The 23,137-nt window shown below is 35.3% G+C and overlaps 1 non-coding gene across 1 annotated transcript; it reads right to left on the bottom strand.

Moving 5' to 3' along the window:
* Positions 1-1,847: 1,847 nt before the first annotated feature.
* Positions 1,848-1,954, bottom strand: LOC141680485 (small nucleolar RNA R71). Its single transcript, XR_012558343.1, has one exon. It is a non-coding gene; the product is annotated as a small nucleolar RNA R71 (small nucleolar RNA).
* Positions 1,955-23,137: the final 21,183 nt, after the last annotated feature.

Genomic DNA, 23,137 nt, shown 5'->3' with positions numbered 1-23,137 from the left:
CTCACGATGTAGAATAAATGTGATTAATTAATTAATCATATTAAATAAATTAGAGAATTTATATAAATAATGATAAAATAGTTTTGTTATTATTTATTTCTACTACCGGCTTAATATTGAACCTACAGGGTCACACCATAAAAGGAGAATGATTTAATGGTGGAGGAATTAATTAATAATGGCTGATAATTATTTATTTATGAAATAAATAATTAATTGGAAAATTTAGTAATTGATTAAATGAGATTTAATTGATTATAAATTAATTAAGAAAAGTTCTTAATATTATTAATTAAAGGATTTAATTTTTGGAAATTAAATCAAGAGAAAGAATTATTTCTAAAGTGTTTAGAAAAAGGATTAATAATTAAAAGGTGTTTTAATTATTAATAAGAATAATAAATGGGATAATAATAATAATATTTATGGGAAAATTTCAGCTAAAAATTTTGCCTATAAATACACTATTATAGACCCTATTTTATTATAACCCACATCGAACCCGAAAACCCAAAAAGGTTGGAAAACCCAATTCTCTCCACCTTCTTCCTCCTCCTTAACATCGTTTTCTTGGTGGTAACCGGTGGAGTGCTTCACACTTGAGGAGCAACTGCTAAGGATCTCTGATCGTTGTCTCCGAATTATTTTAAAAGGTTAGATTCGATCCCTCGAATTTTTATTCACGATTTATATGCTTTTATTTGGAGTTTGTATGTATAAAAGTATTTTGTCATGCCCCCACTGCGTTAAAAATCCATCAACGTTGTCAAATTCTATAGACATATAGGTCTCAATATAAATGGTGTCTATTCAGCTTCTATCTCTTTTGTGGATTTCTGCTGGTATGGTACTCGCGCAACGAAAGTTGGTGTTTACTAGTTTCGTGTTATCTGATTAGTGTCATCACCATTACATGCTAAGGTTAAGATTAATAAGTCTATTGAATGAAGTATTTACTGAAGTTAGAATCCCATATTTGTCATACATATTAATTCAATTAATCTTATTCTTGTAGTTATAATTATTAGTTTAGTTCTTAGTTATAAACAACCTCAATTAGTTATCGTCTTAGCATTGAATAATAACCACACATTGTTGCTTAAGTTTGTGAATTAATTAGTTAACCAATACAGTCTCTGTGGGAATGAACTAGAAAAGATTCTATACTACTTGCGAACTGGTATACTTGCGTGTATTATTAGCGCATGTTTAGCAACTAACAAGTTTTTGGCGCCGTTGCCGGGGACTGCAGTGTTAATTGATAGTTTATGTGCTTTCCATCAGTGGTCATTAAAGTTCATTGACTCGGAGGGTGTATGTATACGTGTTAGCGTACTCGTGAGAGAACACTGGATAAAGCCGAGGAAGAAGTTGTGGTAGTTCAGAAGGAAGTTTTTGAGGAAGAAAAGAAGGTAGAAGAAGAAGAAGTAAAAGTTGAAGAACCAGGTGTAGTAGCAATGGGAGATCAAGCAGAAAATCCAAAGGCTTTGATGGACTATTCTCAGCCAATGATTAATAACATTCAGTCAATCATCATCAGACTGGCCATCAGGGCTAACACTTTTGAGATCAAGTCGAGCACGATTCAGATGATACAGAACTCAGTTTAGTTTGGGGGTTCTCCTACTGAAGACCCCAACATGCACATCAGGGATTTCATCGAGATCTGTGACACTTTCAAATTTAATGATGTGACTGAAGACGCTATCAAGCTATGCTTGTTCCCATTCTTTCTAAGGGACAAGGCTAAGTGCTAGTTACACTCTCTGCCAGCAGGATCTATCACCACTTGGGAGGATCTTGCGCAAACGTTTCTCACTAAATTCTTCCCCATGGCGAAGACTGCTGCAATCAGGAATGCTCTTACCCAGTTTACTCAGCAAACAGGGGAATCTCTATGTGAGTCTTGGGATCGATATATGGAGATGCTAAGGAAGTGCCCACACAATGGCATGCCTGATTGGATGATTATTAATTGTTTCTACAATGGATTGGGTGCTACTTCTAGACCCATGCTTGATGCAGCATCAGGGGGAACATTGTGTGCTAAGAGCTGTGATGAAGCTTATGCACTTATTGAACTGATGGTTGCTAATGAGTACCAGAATCCTTCCCAGAGACTGACTCAGGGAAAAGTCACAGGAATTCTGGAGTTGGACACAGCTACTGCTGTCGCTGCCCAACTTAAAGCTTTGACGATGAAGGTGGACACTTTGGCTAATTATGGAGTAAATCAAATCGCAAGTGTTTATGAGCTTTGTGCCGGTGCCCACGAGACTGATCAGTGCGCAATTTCTAGTGAATCAGCTCAGTTCATGAGCAACTTTCAGCGATCGCAGCAACCAGTTCCAGCCACCTATCATCCCAACAACCGCAATCATCCTAATTTCAATTGGAGTAATGCTCAGAATGCGGTTCAACAGCCTTATCAGCAATATCCAGCTAAACAGTACAACCCCCCGGGTTTTCAGCAACCACAGTATGCACCAAGACAACAACTCCAGCTGTAACAAGCCAATGAAAAATATGAATTAGAGGAGTTGAAGCTTATGTGCAAGAGTCAAGCCGTTTCTATCAAGACCTTAGAAAATCAAATTGGGCAAATTGCCAATGCCTTGCTAAATCGTCAGCCCGGTATACTACCTAGTGACACTGAAGTGCCAGGAAAGAGGGAAGCTAAGGAGCAGGTAAAGGCAATCACTTTAAGGTCTGGAAAGGTTGCGAATCCCGAAAAAACTCAAGAGTTGACTGAAGTAGTGGGTGCTGAGAAAGAAGTAGTACAGCAGGACAAAGAAGTGGGACCAAGGAAGACTACTATTGAGCACACTCCGCCTGAGGGTAATACAGGGGAGAAACAGATCTATCCTCCACCGCCTTTTCATAAGCGACTGCAGAAGAAAAATTAGGACAAGCAATTTATGAAGTTTCTGGAGGTGTTCCAGAAACTTCATATCAACATACCTTTCATCGAGGCTCTCGAGTAGATGCCTAGTTTTGCAAAGTTTATGAAAGGTATTCTCTCTTGGAAGGTGAAGCTCGATGATTTAGAGATAGTCGCTCTCACAGGGGAATGCAGTGCTGTGCTGCAACAGAAGTTACCTCTGAAGCTTAAAGATCCAGGAAGCTTCACTATTCCATGTACTATTGGAAAAGTGTCTTTTGACAGATGCTTATGTGACTTGGGAGCTAGCATCAATCTGATGCTTTTGTCAATTTTCAAGCAGTTAGATTTACCTGATCCCTATCCGACTTATATGACCTTGCAATTGGCCGACCGTTATATTACATATCTGCGAGGTATTATGGAGGATGTCTTGGTCAAGGTTGATAAACTCATCTTTCCTGTTGATTTTATAATTCTTGAATTCGAGGAGGATAAGAAGATTCCTATAATCTTGGGAAGATCTTTCCTGGAAACTGGTCGAACCTTGATAGATGTGCAGAAGGGTGAGCTCACCATGCGAGTTTTGGATCAGGATGTCACGTTTAATGTGTGCAATGCTATGAAATTCCCTACTGATAATGAATAGTGCTTAAAAGTAGAGTTGGTCGACTCGGTGGTCATATCAGAACTTGATTAATTGCTAAGGTCTGATGCCTTAGAAAAAGCCTTGTTGAGGAATTCAGATAGTGAAGATGACGAAGGGGAAGAACAATTGCAATATTTGAATGCTTCTCCCTGGAAAAGGAAAATTGATATGCCTTTTGAATCTCTTGGAATGGAGGAATTGAATAAAGCTCCCAAACGCCTCAAGCCTTTTATTGAGGAAGCTCTCACTCTTGAGCTTAAGCCTTTACCTGAACATTTGAGGTATGCATTTTTAGGTGATGCATCTACTCTTCCTGTTATTATTGCATCTGACCTTTCAGGTATTGATGAGGAAAAGTTTTTGAGGATTCTGAGAGAGTTCAAGTCGGCAATCGGATGGACTATAGCAGATATCAAGGGAATCAGCCTTTCTTACTGTATGCATTAAATTTTGCTAGAGGAATGTAGCAAACCTACGGTCGAGCAGCAAAGAAGATTTAATCCTATCATGAAGGAAGTAGTGAAGAAAGAAATTCTTAAGTGGCTAGATGCAGGGATTATCTACCATATATCCTACAGTTCATGGGTAAGCCCGATTCAATGTGTGCTAAAGAAAGGTAGAATTACTGTGGTAGCAAATAAGAAGAATGAGCTTATTCCTACAAGGAAAGTCATGGGGTGGAGAGTTTGCATGGACTACAGGAAGCTAAACAAAGCCACTAGGAAGGATCACTTCCATTTGCCCTTTATTGATCAGATGCTGGATAGGTTGGCCGGTCATGAGTACTATTGTCTTCTGGATGGCTATTCGGGTTACAATCAGATTGTATCACTCCAGAAGATCAGGAGAAAACTACCTTCACTTGTCCATTTGGTACTTTTGCCTTCAGACGAGTTTTTTTTTGTCTGTGTGGTGTGTCAGCCACATTTCAGAGATGTATGATGGCCATCTTTTCTGACATGATTGGCCAGAATGTGGAGGTGTTCATGGACGACTTCTCAGTCTTTGGTGATTCTTTTGATGAATGCTTGCAAAATCTAGGACATGTTCTCAAGAGGTGTGTTGAGACCAATCTGGCTCTCAATTGGGAAAAATGTCACTTTATGGTGCGATAGGGCATAATTCTCGGGCACAAAGTTTCTAGTAAGGGTCTTGAGGTGGATAAGGCCAAGGTGGGAGTCATTGAAAATTTTCCTCCACCCATTTCTGTAAAGGGAATTCGCAGTTTTCTTGGTCATGCGGGGTTCTACAGGCGTTTCATCAAACACTTCTCGAAAATTTCAAAGCCTTTGTGCAGTCTGTTAGAGAAAGATGTTCCTTTCAAGTTTGATGACGAGTGCCTTGCATCTTTTGAGACATTGAAGAAGATTTTAATCACGGCACCGGTCTGCACCTGATTGGAATGAGCCTTTTGAGATTATGTGCGATACAAGTGATTACGCAGTTGGAGCAGTTCTCGGGAAAAGGAAGAACAACATATTTCATGTGGTTTACTATGCTAGTAAGACCCTAAATGGTTCCCAACTGAATTATACTACTACGGAGAAAGATCTTTTGGCTATTGTCTATGGTTTTGAGAAATTTCGATCTTATCCACTTGGGACTAAGGTGACAGTTTTCACTGATCATGCCGCAATTCGATATCTCGTCTCAAAAAAGGACTCGAGACCTAGATTAATCAGATGGGTTCTTTTGCTCCAAGAATTTGAACTAGAGATCAAGGACAGAAAGGGAACTGAAAATCAAGTCGCTAACCATCTCTCGCGTTTAGAAAATCCTAATGCTACTTCATTGGATAAGACATTGATAAATTAGTCTTTTCCCGACGAGCAATTATTTGGAGTGCAATAAGAAGAACCGTGGTTTTCAGACATTGTGAACTACCCTGTGAGTAATATCATGCCTTCCAACTTATCTTATGCTCAAAGGAAGAAGTTTCTACATGAGGTGAAGTGGTATATATGAGATGAGCCGACTCTCTTTCGCCAAGGAGTTGACCAAATCATCAGGAGATGTATTCCTTACAGCGAAACGGGGGGGATCTTGCGAGATTGCCACTCAACAGCTTATAGAGGACATTATGGGGGAGAAAAGACAGCAGCTCGTATTTTTCAAGCAGGTTTCTTTTGGCTGATGTTGTTTAAAGATGCTCATCAGTTTGTTTTGAAATATGATCGATGTCAACGTGTGGGTAATATGTATAAGAGGGATGAGATGCCTCTTAATGTGCTTCTCGAGGTTGAGGTCTTCGATGTATGGGGAATTAACTTCATGGGGCCATTTCTCTCATCTTGTAACAATCAGTATATCTTGTTGGCGTGTTAGGTCATACAACACTGTAGAAGGGGGTTGAATACTGTGTAGAATACAATCAAATCGATTTCAAACGCAAGTAACAGTAAACAGATATATTTGATATAATAAACTTTGTTATAATAGAACTGTTCTCTCTCAGTGATGAACAAATATCATGAGAGCTGCTAGGTTACAATGTATAATCTTCTCGATAATGATAACACATATAGTGTAAACCTATGTCTGTGTTTATATAGTACACCGTTACAAGATAACTTTTAATTGATATGGAATATAATTATGTCTCCTAAAATATATCAATCAGATATCTTATAAAAGTCTTTAAGTCCTCTAACTCTTTCCATGCATATCTTCTTTTGTATTAGTCTCGATCTTCTTTCCTGTAAATCATCTTCCTTTATTTACTGTTAGTCCTCCCGTACTTAATTTCTGATATCCATCTTCTGATATTTATCTTCTGATAATTTAAGTTTTGATATCCTTAAGTTCTAACTTCCAGTAAGTACTGATTCCAGTAAGTACTAATTCCAGTAAGTACTGATATTTCCTGTTTGTTAAGATCTGAAAACTAAACATGAAACACATTAGACAAGACATCTCAAATATATCTAACAATCTCCCCCAACTTGTAAATTGTGCAAAAATATACAAGTTAATAGTTTTGATGATGTCAAAAACATTTAAGTTCAAATGCAATAAGAGTTTAATAAGACTATTAACTACAACTTACAGTCCTTATAGCTTTACCAACTTCACTGGATCAATCTGAATCCATAATGATTCTTAACAAAATCTTTTACCAGCTTGTCTTCAGCTTTCCTCAGAATTTCAACTAAATGTGCTTTGGCCTACATCAGTTCTTCATCTTTACTATCACCAATTTGAAAAATGGTTGTTCTGAGAGCTTGAATTGATGTTCTTTCAAGTCCATCACTAAGTCTGATAACCCTAGGTTGTGAAGAGTTTTCATTATAACATAAGCATTTTCCTTTCAGAATAACTTCCACCTTAGCAGAATTCTTCAGCATAGGAATTTCTCTTCCATCATCTTCAGTAATCATTGGTATATACTGAGAAGTCTTTGTACCAGAGATTCTAAATAGATCTCTTATAGCCTTCAAAATGTATTCTTAGCATCTTCATGTAGCATCATATTTTACTTCCAGAAGATAGTGAATATGGTGAAGTTCTCTGACAGACTTCTTTAGCACATCAGTATCAGCTAGTCTATAAGTTAATCCATCATAGAGAAATAAAATCAATTTCTCCTTTAGATTTTCCTTATCATGAGCCTCTATCATGATTTGAGCAGACGGCACTTTATCAAGGTGCTTTTGTTTGATTTGTTCTTATGGTTTATCTGTCAACATGAAAGGATCTCTTAGAGTAACTTCTACTATTGTTTGTATCTTTTCTTCATCAGAACTTAATCCAGCTTTATCTCTAGGTTGCTTGGATCTCAACCCAAATGTTGCGAGTTGATTCATTATAAGATTGGATTATGGTTCAACTGGAGTAGCTTTCTTCCATAACAGCTTCTTCTTATCAGCAATTGTCATCTTTTCCAAATTGACTTGATCAAAATTTGGTGTTTCTTCTGTAACTTGTTGTTCTTCATTCTGAACAACTTGAGCAGAGTCAGAGGTTGTTTTAGATTCTTCAATTATCTTTCTTCTCTTCAGAATTTGAACAGTTTCATCTTCTATCAAATCATCATCATGCACTATAGTTTGATAAACTGGAATGGAAGAACTTATCTTTTCTCAATCTTTAAAGGTTCACTAACCTTTTCTTTTCATTTTGACTTAGGATCAATCTCAGTTTGTGATCTAGTCTTGGACTTTGAAATCTCAGAATTTGACTTTTCCATGATCACAATGCCTTTTTCCTTAGTCCTTGGAGGTTTCTTTGCATCAGAAGCTTTAGACTAAAGATTTGTCTTCTCAGCTGCAAATCTAGCTCCTTCCTCCTTGAGATTTTCCAAATCCATTCCTGGATTTTGTTTCAGAAATAATCTTCTAGTTATCTCCTCATCAAGTGTCAGAATTTTAGGATTTTTGTAATAAACAGTAGTCTGCTTCCCCTTTAGCTTCAGAGTTTGTAAAAACTTCTGAGAGTCTTTAGATCCTGACTGAATCAAAATATCAGAACTTGACATAAGACTTTGTTTATCAGAACTTGACTTCAGACTTTTAGCATTCACAGCATCAGAACTTGACTTGTTCTGTGTAGAAGATTTTCCTTGAACTTTTCCTTGACCTCTACTCTTATCAGAGTTTCCCTGGTCATCACCTGTATCATCCTTTTTCTTCAGTATTTCAGTAGGTGAGCATTTGGACTTAACTACCTTCTCCCCCTTTTTGGCATCATCAGGAAGTAAGAGAGAAAGAAGAAGTTCAATTGAAGATTGGATTTCTTCCAATTGAGCTTTCTGAGAAACTTGGTTAGTCAGGACCTCATCAATTTGGGCTTGTTGCTTCTCTTGAATCTTCTCAATGGCTTCAATTTTCTCAAGAGTAGGTCTGATATATCTATTCTTGTCAAGCTTAAGCTGTAGATCTAGCTTATCAGCATGTTCCTTTAGTGTATCAACCATTTCATGAGTGGAAGAATGTAGACCTTGAAGATGTTTGGTAGATAGAGCAGTGATCTTGAGTTGTGTCTTTAAATCAGCATTTGTGAGCAACTCATCAGCTTTAGCAATATGCTCTGTCAAAATGTTAGAACTTGGAATGAAATCAGTGTCATTCCACTTCTTGGTCCACTCCACACCTTTGTGAGTATCCTCCCAAGGAATAGGTGCTTCCTTTTCAATAAATTTCTTCACCAATTCTTCCTTTCCCAGAATGAGAACTGGAGTCTCAACAGAAACATTGTCTTCAGAACTTGAGGAAGACTCAATATGTTCTGACAGCACAACAGTGTGTGAAGCAACTGGAGAGTCAGGAACAGCTTCATTTAAATTCTGAACATCGAAATTTATCTCCAGAGCAGGTGTGGTTGATGTATATGGTATCTCAGCATTTAAAATTTTTGGAAAATGAGTTGGAGATTGTTGAGCTTCTGTAGATGGAGCTTCTAGATAAAGAACATTTGGTATATTCAAATTATGAATATCTATTTCAAAAATTATCATTTTGTTCTTTAGCATCATCTGTGGCTTTAATAGGAGAGACATGAGGGGTTACAACTGTATTAGTAGCAGTGTCTTTGGCCTGAGCAGGAAGGGCTTCAATAACAATTGGTTCTTGTGAGATCAGAGATTCCTGATCCCCTTCCTCAGCTTCTTTAGTATCTTCTGATGGAGCCTTAGCCAAATACCTCATAGCCTTCATTTTCTTCAATCTCCTTGCCAATGAAGGAGTTGTTTCAACAGTAACAGAACTTACAGATTTCTTTCTTTTCAAAGTATCAAAACTTTGAGTTGTTGTTTCTGTCTTAGAAGTAAAGTTCTCAGCTTCAATTATCACAGGTTCTGATGCACAAACCTGTGCTTCAACTGTTTCATTTTTATCACTATCAAATTCATCTCTGAGAATCATCTTCCTTCTCTTTTATGGAGGTTGAGGAATAGACTTTGTCCTCTTTGGCCAGGAAAATGAAGATCTGATGGTATGTGCTGATGATTCAAGTTGTAATGATTGAGGTGATGGTTTGACAGATGTCCTGATGGTAGATTTTGGTTGAGAAGTTTGAGGTGTTTGGGTAGTGGTGGTAGGTGCTGATGGTTGAGGTTCAGATGGTTGGATATCAGGATATAGTGTAGTGTATGTAACTGGATCATAGATTATTAAGTCGTGTTTGACAGATAAAGGTATTTGGAGGGGTCTCAACACAGACTTCTTATTATCGGTAGATAATAAGTCATTAAAAGCTCTTTTAGCTAGTTTAAATGATGGAAGTAATTCACTAGCTAATTGGGGCTTATCAACACAACAAAAACTATAAATAAGCTGACAGAATCTAGCAAAATAAACAGTGTTCCTATCTTCTGTCATCCTATCCCCAATAAAGCCTAAAACAGCACTTGCATAATCAAAATCAGTTTGATTAATGAGAGCATACCTGATTTGTTGAATGAGTATGGGGATTGCATCGAAATTAGAACATTTGTTGGCGAAGGTCTTTGTAATGCAGTCAAAGAAGAAACTTCATTCCCTCCTTATGTTAGATCTCTTCAATTGACCCAGCTTTGCCAATGTCTTTTCATACCCTAGACTGACCATCATATTTTGAAGAACTGGCTCCTCAACAGTTGTATAAACGCAGTTCTTAGGCAGCTGTAGTGCTTGACGAACTGTAGCCAACGTCACGACATTCTCATCATCCCCTATTGTAAAGATAATACTTGGGGACCCTTGAGCACCACCATCATCATAGATTCCCCTTCTCCAAAACTCCAGCACTTGGGTTCCAGAGAATTCTTCAGGTTGGGTCAAAGCATACCCAATATCAGAATTAGTAAGGAAATCCTGAATAAAGTGAAATTCTGATGGAGCTTCAGCCTTGTTAAGAATAGACGAGTAGTTGTTAGGAACGAAATTAGCTCCATTGAAAATCAAGACTTTTGGTTCCATCTCTGTAAGAAATTAAGTGAGAAAATATGTTGCGCGAAAGGTGTTTGTGAAAATTCCTGTAAGAAAATGCTTCAGAGAATATTAGAGAGAGAGAATAAAAGAGATTAAGAATAGAAAAGTAAGTAAAAGATTAGAAAATCTTTTAACTCCCATATATATACTCTCTCCACTCAATATTTATATTTTTGAAGCATGGGATACACTTTACACCTGGCAACATGTAAACAGTCAGTAAACAGTTAAAGCAGGAGTTAATGGGCACGTAAAATAAGCAATAATTACCGTGCACGTGCAGTTTTTCAGGACAAACACGTTTACCACTAACCCATAATGATTATGACTGTTTTTATCTTACCCAAATATATTCTGATTTGATATGACTATTTCAGTTTTTACCACAAATAAGTCAAGTAAAGAATAATGCCACGTAAGCATCAAGGATTCCATCAGGATTTAATATCAGAACTTAACTTATATCAGATTTTAACAGTCATCAGAATATGACTTCTGAACTCAAAAAGTGAATATCTTTTTTTATGATTCTTCGTACAAATACTGACTTGTTTTCTGCAGAGTTTAATCATCAGAACTTCCATCAGAACTTGTCCTCGGGATTTATGCAAATGGCACTTAACTGTTTATCAAAACAACTTAATCACCACAGTAATTTGCATCATTCATATGGAGTGAAAGTGTGTGCATTCAGAAAAATATCAGATTAAGATTAAAGTCTGATAAACTTCAGTACATCTTAGAAATAAGGCTTAACTAAGAAAAGTGCTTAAAATCTGTCATCAATCATGAAGTCTACTATAAAACAATTTATGCAAGAGTCCACCTCAACTGTTTGTGCTCATTTTATGCATCTTTTGAAATTCCTTTTTACAGTGGCTTCTCAGTGTAAGTGAGTCACGACTGCTTATCAGAATTTATGTTGTTGTCATAGTATTCCTCCAGTAATCAGAGAATGTGAAAAGTCACCAAGAAAATTTATTTGTTTTTCTAATGCATATGATTTAATACCAGCAATGCACTTGGGTCTTCCCTTCCACATACTTACTCTAGATCTCAAAGGAGTACATGACTTTTATTTCCTTTTCTTTTCTTTTCTTTTGATAAGTGAGGCTTATCAGCATTTAGTTCATTCTTAAGATTTACTGAAATCAGAATCTGACAGATAAGAAGCAAGAATCTAGTTTCTGACTTAGTAATAAGATACGCAAAGTAAACTTGACCAAGTTCAAAATTAGAATTTTCCTGTGTTAAAGAGTTTCCACATAAACAACTAATTCAAACATGGGATTTCTAGTATGTTAAAGACTACTAGGTCAGCATCTAGCACAGTTATCCTATGTGAATAATTGCATTTGCTGAGGTGTTGCTTATTGGTTGGTTGAGTTAGTATATGGGGATCATTGCATTCATATTAGTTGCATTCATGCACTTTTATATCTTATTTTTGAGTCTGTTTATGCTTGAGGACAAGCATGGATGTATGTTGAGTGGAATTTATGACATTTTATAATACTCTAATAAGCTTTGGATTGGTGCATTTGTACTCAAGTTGTTAAGTGTTTTAACGTGTTTTCTAGTGTTTTTGCATTTCAGGCATTAATCTGTGAATCAGGTGAATTAGCATTATTTTGGTGATAATATGGTGTCTAGGTGGTGCTGGAATAAAAGCTTGTTGAAGCCGGCTCGAAGCTGCAGGATAAAGAAAAAGAAAAGAAGTTATTTCTGGCAGAAACCCAGCGCGCCCGCGCTAAACAAGCGCACGGCCGCGCCGAAGTACAGAAAGCCAGCGCGCCCGCGCTGATGAAGCTCGCGGCCGCACCGTGTAGGGATAATAAAATCCTGATTCTTTTACAATTCTATTTTCCGGACTTCTAAGTTGATTGGACTGCTATATATTGATAAACTCAAGATCATTTTTTAAGAAGGAGACTTACCAAAGCACAAGGAGAAGACGACAAGAGACCTATAGCACAATTTAACAAAGGCGAAGACGATCTAGTTTATTCTTGTGAATCTTTGTTTTGAGTTGTAATTTGGATGCTCGTTTCTTGTTCTGTTGAACCTATACTCTTGTTTGTACTTGGTTTTAATTATTTGTTATTAATACTACATTTTATATACCATGCTTTCATCGGAACCCACGTTGATGATGAGTCCGATTATGGGTTAGTCTTTATCATGGGGTTCTAGCGGATTTATTTATGGATTTCTTTAGTTAAATTGTTTGATGCCTTAGTATGTGGTAATTGTATGATATCCTAGTATTGGTTGTGTGTATTCATCTTATGAGCATCGCAAACTTATAAGATAGTATGTTAATTCTTAATGAAATAAAAGTGAACTTAAGGATTTAGAACTTGCCATGCTAGCATAGGTTTGTGCATTATCATGCATGATTCGTAGGTAATTTTAACCATCTTACTTGCCCTATGTAATCAAGATAGATAACTTGTGCTGAAACCGTTATGTTGTCAAATTCTATAGACATATAGGGTCTCAATATAAATGGTGTATATTCAGCTTCTATCTCTTTTGTGGATTTCTGGTAGTATGGTACTCGCACAACGAAAGTTGACGTTTACTAGTTTCGTGTTATCTGATTAGTGTCATCACCATTGCATGCTAAGGTTAAGATCATAAGGCTATTGAATGAAGTATTTAATGAAGTTAGAATCCCATGTTTGTCATACTTATTAATTCAATTAATCTTATTCTCGTAGTTATAATTATTAGTTTAGTTCTGAGTTATAAACAACCTCAATTAGTTATCGTCTTAGCATTGAATAATAACTGTACATTGTTGCTTAAGTGTGTGAATTAATTAGTTAACCAATATAGTCTCTGTGGGAATGAACTAGAGAAGATTCTATACTACTTGCGAACTCGTATACTTGCGTGTATTATAAGCGCGTGTTTAGCGAATAACAACAGCAACAAGAAAGTTAAAGGTGATAAGGGAAAGGAAGCAACAAATGAAGATGTCCCAGCTATGCTGAGAAAGGTTGATTCACCACTGTTCAAAGCATGTGAAATAAATTTCAGTAAAGAGGAGTTGATTATAAAGCAAGAAATTAATGATGAGGACAATGAGAAGAAGTGCACAGAAACAACTCCAACTTTCAAAGCTGAGAAGAAGCCCATCGTAGACCAGACTCGCAAGAAGCTAATCAAGGAAGTTAAAGCTTAGAATGCAGGAAAGAAAAAGAAAAATAGAAATGGAAAGGTTGGAATAAACAAAAGAAACAACTTTGCATTTGTTGTAGATGCTCCTAGGAAACAGTGTCAGAAATGTGGCTCTACAAATCATCTAACTCACCTTTGTAAAAAGTCTGTTAGTGTGCCAAGATTGAGAGCATGCAATTATAATGAAGCAAAAGCCAATGATCCCTACTTATTCTGTGACAAGTTTGATTGCATATATTGTAACATGAAAGTAATGACAAGCTTCCACAAGTTGAGAGTAGATCTTAAGGAAGTCAATATTGAGTCCTCAGGTAAAAAGGAAAATGCACATCAATCAATGAACTCCATTCTTTCTGAATCATCAAATTCTACTTCTATCAAATCTATTAACAAGAAGAAAGTACCCAACACTGCTTGGGTTGCTAAACTCCAGATATGCGAAATCTGGAGTTTGCTCAAATGAGGTCTGTGAGGCTTGTCAAAAAGAAAAAAAATCAAGAAATCAAGTCACAAGAGTAAAATTGTGAATTTTATAAGTGCACCTTTGCAACTTATTCATATGGACTTATTTGGACCAGTTAATGTCTTATCAATGTCAAGAAATAGTAATAAAATTAGAAAATATAGAACAAATGATTGTTAAAATTAATTATATATTTTCTGTGACGCCCCCAAATTCGGGGTCAGGATTGGGTGTCACTACACAACTTTAAATAATAATAAAAACCTGTATATTAAAATAATATACAGATAACCCCTCATGTACAGGATCACTTACAGGTTATAGTATGAAATAAGAATCTAACTTTCTAAAATTTACATTGTCTCAATACAATTTCATTACCTCACTACTATATTTCCTTGTATTGATCACTCCAACATCTCCAAATTTCTTCAGCTAGAATCTCACCACTTTTGCTGTCTACTAAAAACTATTCACTTTGCCCTCATTTGATACTGAAAGAAATAAGAGTTCACAAAGCAAGAGTGAGCCAAAAATGCCCAGCAAGTATCATAAATGGTTTCCAGGTATCAGATCAGAAAACTCCTGGAAACGATTGTTGAATGATTTTAAAAATGTCTTTATATATTTAAATAGTTGAACGGACAAAACATCGGCCCTCATTGGCCTTTAATCATAAATCGCATTTTTCCAAAAAAGGACAGTAATCGTTTCAATGTTTCATCCTTTTGAAATTTGTAATTATGAACTATTCGGGAAGGAATATCGTTAATGGCGATCAACAATAAACTAGACTGGACACTAGAAACTAACGTATGCACTATAACCTGCTGATCAGTCAGGATACAGTGCGGATCTATACCCAACTGTATAGACCCAACCGACATATGGGGTACCCAGGCAACTATGGCCTAAGGGTCTGGTTCATCCCTGACCCATAGGATCCAGCTTATCACTGAACCTAATAGTAACCGTCCAACCCGTAGAGTATTTTGATATCAAATCATTTTGATTTCAAAACATCCCAAATTAGGGTTCGCAAATAACCCGAACGAATGGGTATTCGCTCAAGAGAGCAATCGAATTATAGGAACAATAATGAAAAGAACTGGCATAATAAGAGTAATTGCAGCGAAATATAAAATAGTTAATTATTCTGAACTTAGAATAGGAGCGAATAAATATTTACAGTATTTAAGGAGAAAGGTTAGGAATATTTGCCTTAATTGAGAATCCCTCTGATATTTAACTAGCTGCCATATCACTCAGTCCTGTCGCATCTGTACTACCCTTGACAAGCTACTTGACCTTTCGTATCATTTACCCTCTTAGGTTTATCTTTATTCTGAATCCACTCATTTCAGTACTACACGCAATCAGGATTTACTTCTACCATCTCTATCTGGCTTTGAACGTCTCGCACTATGTGCATCTATCACAAATAATACTATTCAATGAACTGACAATATATAATTGACTAGTTTATACACTTACCCCTATCGTCTACCCGCCCGATAATAATAAATAAGAATCACATCTCATTCAGATAACGTTTAAAAGACATGCTGACTCATTATTCACATAATACGTACATATAGGGCAGGTAATCATATTATCCACATAACACATAATCACGTAATTCATGTAGCACATAAGTTGAATCGTCAAAAGATAGGTCTCGATATGTTCAGAATTTAAATTGGGTCTAAAAGAATATTTTTATCAATCAATTATTGACTCAGAATGATCTATAAAACAAACGTCCTTTAGATACAAAGGAATTTAGGTCTCAAAAATATTTTTAATAAAAGCAGAATATTTTTCTGAGTCTAGAGGCGTTCGTTTCGCATTAAACGGACGAACGGTTGATTTATTATGAATTTTTGAACATTTTTTCAGAATTAAAACAGTCTCTGAATCATTTAATAATTAAGTAATAGGGTTCGAATACCCGAATCTTACTTTAATATAATTTTATAATAATTATCGAGTCTTGAAAATAATTTAAAATAATATTTTAAATCTCGAAACTATTTTTCAAAATTTTTAAATCAAAATAAATAATTAGATCCAATTAAATAATCAATTAAAAGTAATTAATAACTAATTAAATTAATTAATCAATTAATATGTAAATTAATTGACTAATTAAATAATTAATTATCAACTAAAATTAATTAATTAAATAATTAAGACTTATTAAAAAATAATTTTCAGAAATTAATATATTGAATATTAGTATTAAAAATGAATTTTAGAAATTAAATAATGAGTTTTGAATTATTTTTAAAATAAAAACCGTATAAACAGTTTTTCAGGGTTGGAATTGGGGAAAGAAAGATCAAAAGCGGGTCAGTCTTGGATCAGAAAACGGATCGCACAAGAACAGGTCGGAGATTTCCCCAGAATCCGGCGACCCGCCTGATTCCGGCGAACCTCCGACGAAGCCTTTAACGGCTTGATTCCCCAACGATTTTAACTTGTTTCCATTCTGTACAATCGTACGAACCCACAGCAACCATGAACCACCAGAATAACAGTCCGTTATCGACTTCCGACCAAAAATCCGGCGAGCTTCGAGCTCGTTCTGGCCGAAAACGTAATTCACAATTTCTTAACCAAACCTTATGATTTATATACGAAATCGAAGCCCAGGAAACATATAATCTATTCAGGTTAATAAAAACAACCACCACAACGTATATAATCGAAAAATCGAAACTTAAAAATGACGAAAACCAAAAATTCGACTTCCCTACTCCAGGGGTTATAATCTTTAATTCTATATACCATTCCATTGCAAACTCGATAATAAAGCTTATTTATACCTCCGAATCATCAAACGATTCAAAAACAAGAAACCCCCAAATCGAACATAAATCCTAAAATTATGAATTTACAAATTACTAATCGTTGGTATGATTTGATGGCAGATATAGATAGAGCATGAAAATTTGAACATTTTGGTTACTCACACTTTAAATTCTGAAGTCTGCATCACCCTCAAATTTGGGTTTGATTCACAGAACTCTTCAAGAACACCAAGAACACATATTCAAAGAATTTTCAGAGAATCAAACCTTAATTTTTACATGATACTGAGCTCTATTTTTGAAGTATAATATACCAAATTGACCAGAAAAATATTATCTACACGATGGAAGCATCAAATCACATCAACGACATCAAGAAAAAATTTTCATATTTTAATTATCAAATAATTCGAATATAATTAAATAAATAAGAAAATTACCATGATTTCTGGGCAAAAACTGATGATTGATTCAGAAAGAAGATTTTGAGAGCTTCGTTTTGATATGTTGCACGCCCGAATCGGAGTTCGATAACGCCTTCGTTCGTGTGTTTGATTCTCAGGAACGTATCGGTTTTCTAGGTTTTTCTCTGTATTTACGATATTTTTACGGGTTGCAAAATGAATATGCGAATAAAATGAAATAAGAAATATGCTATTTATATTTACGAAATATTGGTTCGTTCTAGATGGTTTTGGATCGTTAAATTAGTTGCTTAGCCGCTAAGTAACTGCAATAACGATCCGATTTGATATCAGTTTTGGATAATTATCCCAACCGGGCTTTTTATAAAACACTCTATACGAAAATAATGTAATAATATCTCGTCTTTTGAAAATACGGGTTTCGTTGATTTACCGAAATGATTGTCGTATTGAAAATCTTGCGCCGGGCCGCGCACGGGTCAAACCGTAATCCAGATCGAAAAAGTCAAAACACGGAAAATGTCCGGAATTACTAGATTAGGTTAGGAAGGAGTTTTCGGAAGAGTTTCGGGTTGTAAAAACGTAAAAACGGTTGAAGTTGGACGATTCCTGGCTTTATAAAATAATTTTAGAATTATTCAGAAAATAAGTAATAAATTCATAAATCATTATAAAATCATATAACACTCCATAAATTACCAGAAAAATACCTTAATTATATATATTTTATTCTGGACATATTAAAATTAACATACTCACATTTTATTATATACAAACATCCAAATATTATTATCAATCATCAGATAATTCACCAAAATTCATATAATATTCACATAATAATCATACATTGCTACAAATAATTATAGGATATTTCCCGGATGTTACATCCTTTCCCCCTTAAAAGGATTTTGTCCTCAGAATCACACTAAGGAATAGTACTGATACTTTTCAAGTATATAACTTTCATTTACTCAGGTTAATCTCTCAACCTCATAATTTTTCATAACTTTAATGTATAATATCAATCTTCCCTTAATAGTCTCTCGCTAATAACATATTCTATTTGTTACTTATATAACTCAATTCAAATCTCCATCTTCTATATATAATAGAGCTAACTTACTCTTTCTGGGTAAATACATATAAACACCCTATGAATTCGCTATACGAGTAGCGGTGAAGCCAACTCACTTCTATTTATCCAGTCTATTTTATTATCTAGGAGGGACCAGCATAACACATCTTAATTCTCTTTTTCTTTCTAATTCTAGTAACTCGTGTTGATTTGCGTTTCTAACTGTTACTCGGTGTTGAACCTCGTCCCCATATATTTCTTCGTTCAAATAACCTAGTAATCGCTTCCCATCGCATTGGAGGCTTTTTAACCGTTCCTGTAATCTTTTTCTCCATTTGTAAATGATGCACTGAGACCAGGGCGTATTTACTTTCTGTCGTTCTCGTAACTCGAATCAACCTTCATTTTATACGTAGGGAGCTAAATTACCCTTCTTAGTCATATATCTTTGAACATCTTATGAACTCGTCATGCATGTTACAACAAGGCCTACTCATTCGTAATCGTTCTATCTATCTCATTGTCTCAGTAGACTAACTTAATTTATACTAATCTGCTTCTCTTTCTAATTCTAATAATTTGTGTTTATAAACCTTCCATTTTCCCTGACTGTTCTACTTTACTTCTCGTGTCTCCTTTTGTTTGGTTAGTCTAGCATATGATCGTTTTCAATTGTATTCGAGAACCTTTAGCTAGTATTTTGTACTTTCCATCCATCTGCGCCCGATATACTGAGCTCATGGCGTCTGATGCTTCGAAATGTTCTAAATCTATTCAAAACTAAAAATTAAAGGAAGATCTTGACTATTGTATATAACTCACCATTATGTAGTTTTTTTCAATTTCTTTTCGATCATTGTCAAGTATACTCATTGAGCGAAATCTTTTACTATCTGAAAGGAATATTAATTTGCAATAGAATGAATCGTAACTTTATTTAAAACCGAACTCTTGGTACTAACACTTATTTTGTTATCATATCAAATTAGATACTAATATGAACTTTGATGCTCACAACATTCCATACTGAAGTCAACATCAATCATCTATATTAATACCACCTTTGATATCTAACAACAAAGTAAGTATAAGTATAATCCAGAAGTTGGATCAAAACCTGTTCTCAATTCTTAACTTTTACAATTCCTTTATCCACTCTCTAGCAATCTTAGTGATGCTCACTCTTTCTTTTCTACTCAAGTCATTTGTCTCTGAATGGATCTTGCTTGGTTGGTAATTAACCATATTTTCATAGCTCATAAATTATAACCAGAGTTCATACCTTTGAAGCTTAGAACGCAGTTGCTAATCTTTCACCCTTCACATGCATATCTTCAGGTGTTCAACTTGGTCTTACTTAGTTCTTGAATGGGCGAGAATGTTATCAATAAATATAATTACACTATCGAATTACTCCTGGTACATTATGTTCACTTAATCTTCAAACTTGCAATTTCTGATAATCGATACGTGACTTCATACCTCCCTTCACTTTTCTCCATGATCACTTTTGTGTGTAGCGCGAAGTACCCCTTTATTTCATTATTCTTGCATTCCATATTTATGAAGTTTTCCTTTACTCAATATCTCATTTCTACTGGGTTATACGATACAGGGCTTTTGACACCAGCTCGACTCGTACAGTAACTGATGAAAATTCTTACCTCATTTCCCGAGGTAACCTTGGTAAATCATTCGTTAGAATCTTCGGGACTTCACTTTAATTAGGGAGATTTCCAATATGAGATTCATTGTAACGTTCTTCTTTAACAGTTCCCCACTAATACCTTGGTTTAATCTCCCCTGTTTACACGCATTATTTGGGATGAAATTTCTATCTTCAATTATCGGCGCTTCACTTCATTCTCCTATCAGTTCTAACACAACTGACGATCACCCCTTGCTTATATCCAGAACTACACCCTTCTGGTTCCCCTTCTTTTCTTATTTAGTTCTTCATTCTCATTACTCATTAACTCTTTTAACATAAGGGATGCCTTTTTCTAGATAATATTAATATGTGCGTTATTAGCTAAGCCAGTTCTGAAGTTAATAAAAGGCTTTTATTTATAATATTTAAGTTCTTACTGACAGAATTTTTAAAATTCATCGTTAGTTATTTTCTTAGCTTCGCTTAAATGATCATTGATCGTATATTTGGCTTCTTCCAATTGATCAACATTTTTTATTCCGAGTTCACATGCATATTTCGTTAGTTTTCGTCTTACATCGGATACTTGGATTTGCGAGCTTTCGAAAACTTTTATTCAATCACCATTCGATATGGGTATACTTTCAAGTCCTTCCTGGAATGCTATTACAGATGATAGAATCTCTTTGCTTTATCTTGAACCCTCAGTTCTTGAAAATTTTCTTTTTACTAGCATGTACCAATTACTTTATGTTCCTCTTGTTTATCGAAAAGAGCATATTCATCTAGATCTTGCACATGTCTGTGGTAACATCATGCTAATTCTACTAAACTTTTGATTCCTGCTAATGCCATCACTTCCTTCAACTTGTTAACCGCTTTGATTTTGGATCTGAAAATCATTTTAGAGCTTGACTCAATCTAATTGGAATCAATCTCCATTTAGCCAACCATTAGTTGGTAAAGTTGATCAATTAACTCTTTTAACCGATCACTTAAACCAAGTAAAGACTAGCTAACTAGAATCAAAGACCAATTACATAAATTCAGTTCGATCATAACATTCTTTCTCAAGAACTGAAATCACAACCATTTGGAGTACAACTGGGAGTGAGAATATACTTCTTTATCCTTATATGTAGAGTAATTCCTGAAAATTTGGGCAGTACTTCCCCTATACCATCGACTACCAGTCGGACTCAAGCTGACACCATCAATCTACCAAATCATCTACAATCACATCCATTCATATCCATCAACCAAATTCATCCATCCACCCTAGTTCGAACTATATCATTCTGATTAATATAGGTATGATTAACTGGCATAACATATATCTTTTGAAATGAGACTTAAGGTCTTATACCAACAATTAATATAACCACTCCCTTCCCAGCTCTTTTCAGAATATTACAAAATTTTATCAGTAAACTTTAAAATTTATTTCACGAGTATTTTAACTTATTTATTGTCGTTACTAATTGTGTATAGTTACTTTTTTTTTAAAATTATGTCGCACCCTCCAACGCATTATACCAATATTCCTTTGACAATACACACTCAATTTCATTAGTGAGTTTGTTTATCTTTCAATAACCACGCAGGGTCTTAATTATCATCATCACAATAGGGTAAAACTCCATCCTCAGTTCGTTATTTCTTAAAAGGTCTTGCAGTCGAATCACCATTATTTTACCTCCTCTTATGTACCCGTATCGAACCTTCATCTCTGGCCCGCTTATGGGTATTAAATTTTCCATTATTCATCTACTTAGGTTAGAGAACTTCACAATCTCTTGAAGAACATGTTCAAAATTTGTTTGCGATTAAGATTTCTTTGATCTTGAATCTTCACGATAAATATCTTTCCGCGATGAAGAGATGCTTCACGTATAAATTGTCTATTTGAGTCAGTGTTCAGAATTCCCTTGATCTTCAATTGTCGTCCCGACATTCATTCGCTTGGATACAGCCTTACTTCCTTAGTTTATAACTAATTTATTCATTACGATTCGCTAACCATTCATTTCACGTCGAGATCCTCTGATTTGATGTGCGTCATGTTACCGCAATTCTATCGTACTGATGAGATCCTCGTAACACGAACCACTGTCTGACTTGATGTCTTCGCCACGTCCATGTTATCGATGAATTTCTTTTTTCCTTACCTGCAGATGTCCATCCTTAATCGGTTTGCAGTCGTATCTATGTTTGTTGTATGATTCCACGTGCCATACTATTTCATTTATTTTGAAATTGACAGAGAACAGACTCTACGCAAGAGGAGAGTTTGCGAATATAACTTTGATTGAAAAATGGATAAGGAATAACAATACCACAAACGAGTGGGAGAATTTTATAATTCAGTAAATTGAAGGAAGAAGAATGAGTAAAGATTTAGATGTGATGAGACAACCATATTCGTACTCAAGATGGCCAGTCTTTCGTACTATATGGCATACAGCACATGATTAGGTGGCGTCCCACCCGACTCTTCATCATTTCGACAAAGCGTCATACCACAACACTACTTGTCTCAATCAAAAATTAGTGATTTGAAAAGAGCAATGATTTAGAAGGAATATAATAAATTTTCTTTCGTCATCACCTCATATGATTTATCCACAGAAGAAACTTATACGCATCCAAGAATCAAGAAGATCATATGCTATTGTATTAAGAAGAGGAATTTCGATGTTGATCACTTTCCACGCTTCATCTAATTATGCCTTCAGAACCCAGTTGTATGAGAGATTCACAATTTAGGTCACACTATATTTTCAAAATGTCGTCTGGAAATGCCTCCACATCAAATGCTTTAATGATTTGATCGTAATCGCGTCCCTACGAAATTTATAATTATTACTTCCAATTTCCTTTATGACACGTAAGATAACAGTCGATCCCGCAATGTCTCAACTCCGTCGATAGAAATTCTATTATTCTCCAATTATCTGGAAGATTCTTCCATTTCCTTCAGTCATCCGCTGTCCATTCAAATTACGAATCTCGTTAAATATTAGAAATTCCATGAACTGGATAAATAATGTTTTAACATGTTCATTCAATTATTGGTATGATTTAAACAA

The sequence above is a fragment of the Apium graveolens genome, chromosome 1 (assembly GCF_009905375.1).
Source record: "Apium graveolens cultivar Ventura chromosome 1, ASM990537v1, whole genome shotgun sequence".
Taxonomy (NCBI): Eukaryota; Viridiplantae; Streptophyta; class Magnoliopsida; order Apiales; family Apiaceae; genus Apium; species Apium graveolens.
The sequence above is the reverse complement of the archived record's forward strand: the minus strand, read 5'-3'. Positions and strand labels throughout refer to the sequence as shown.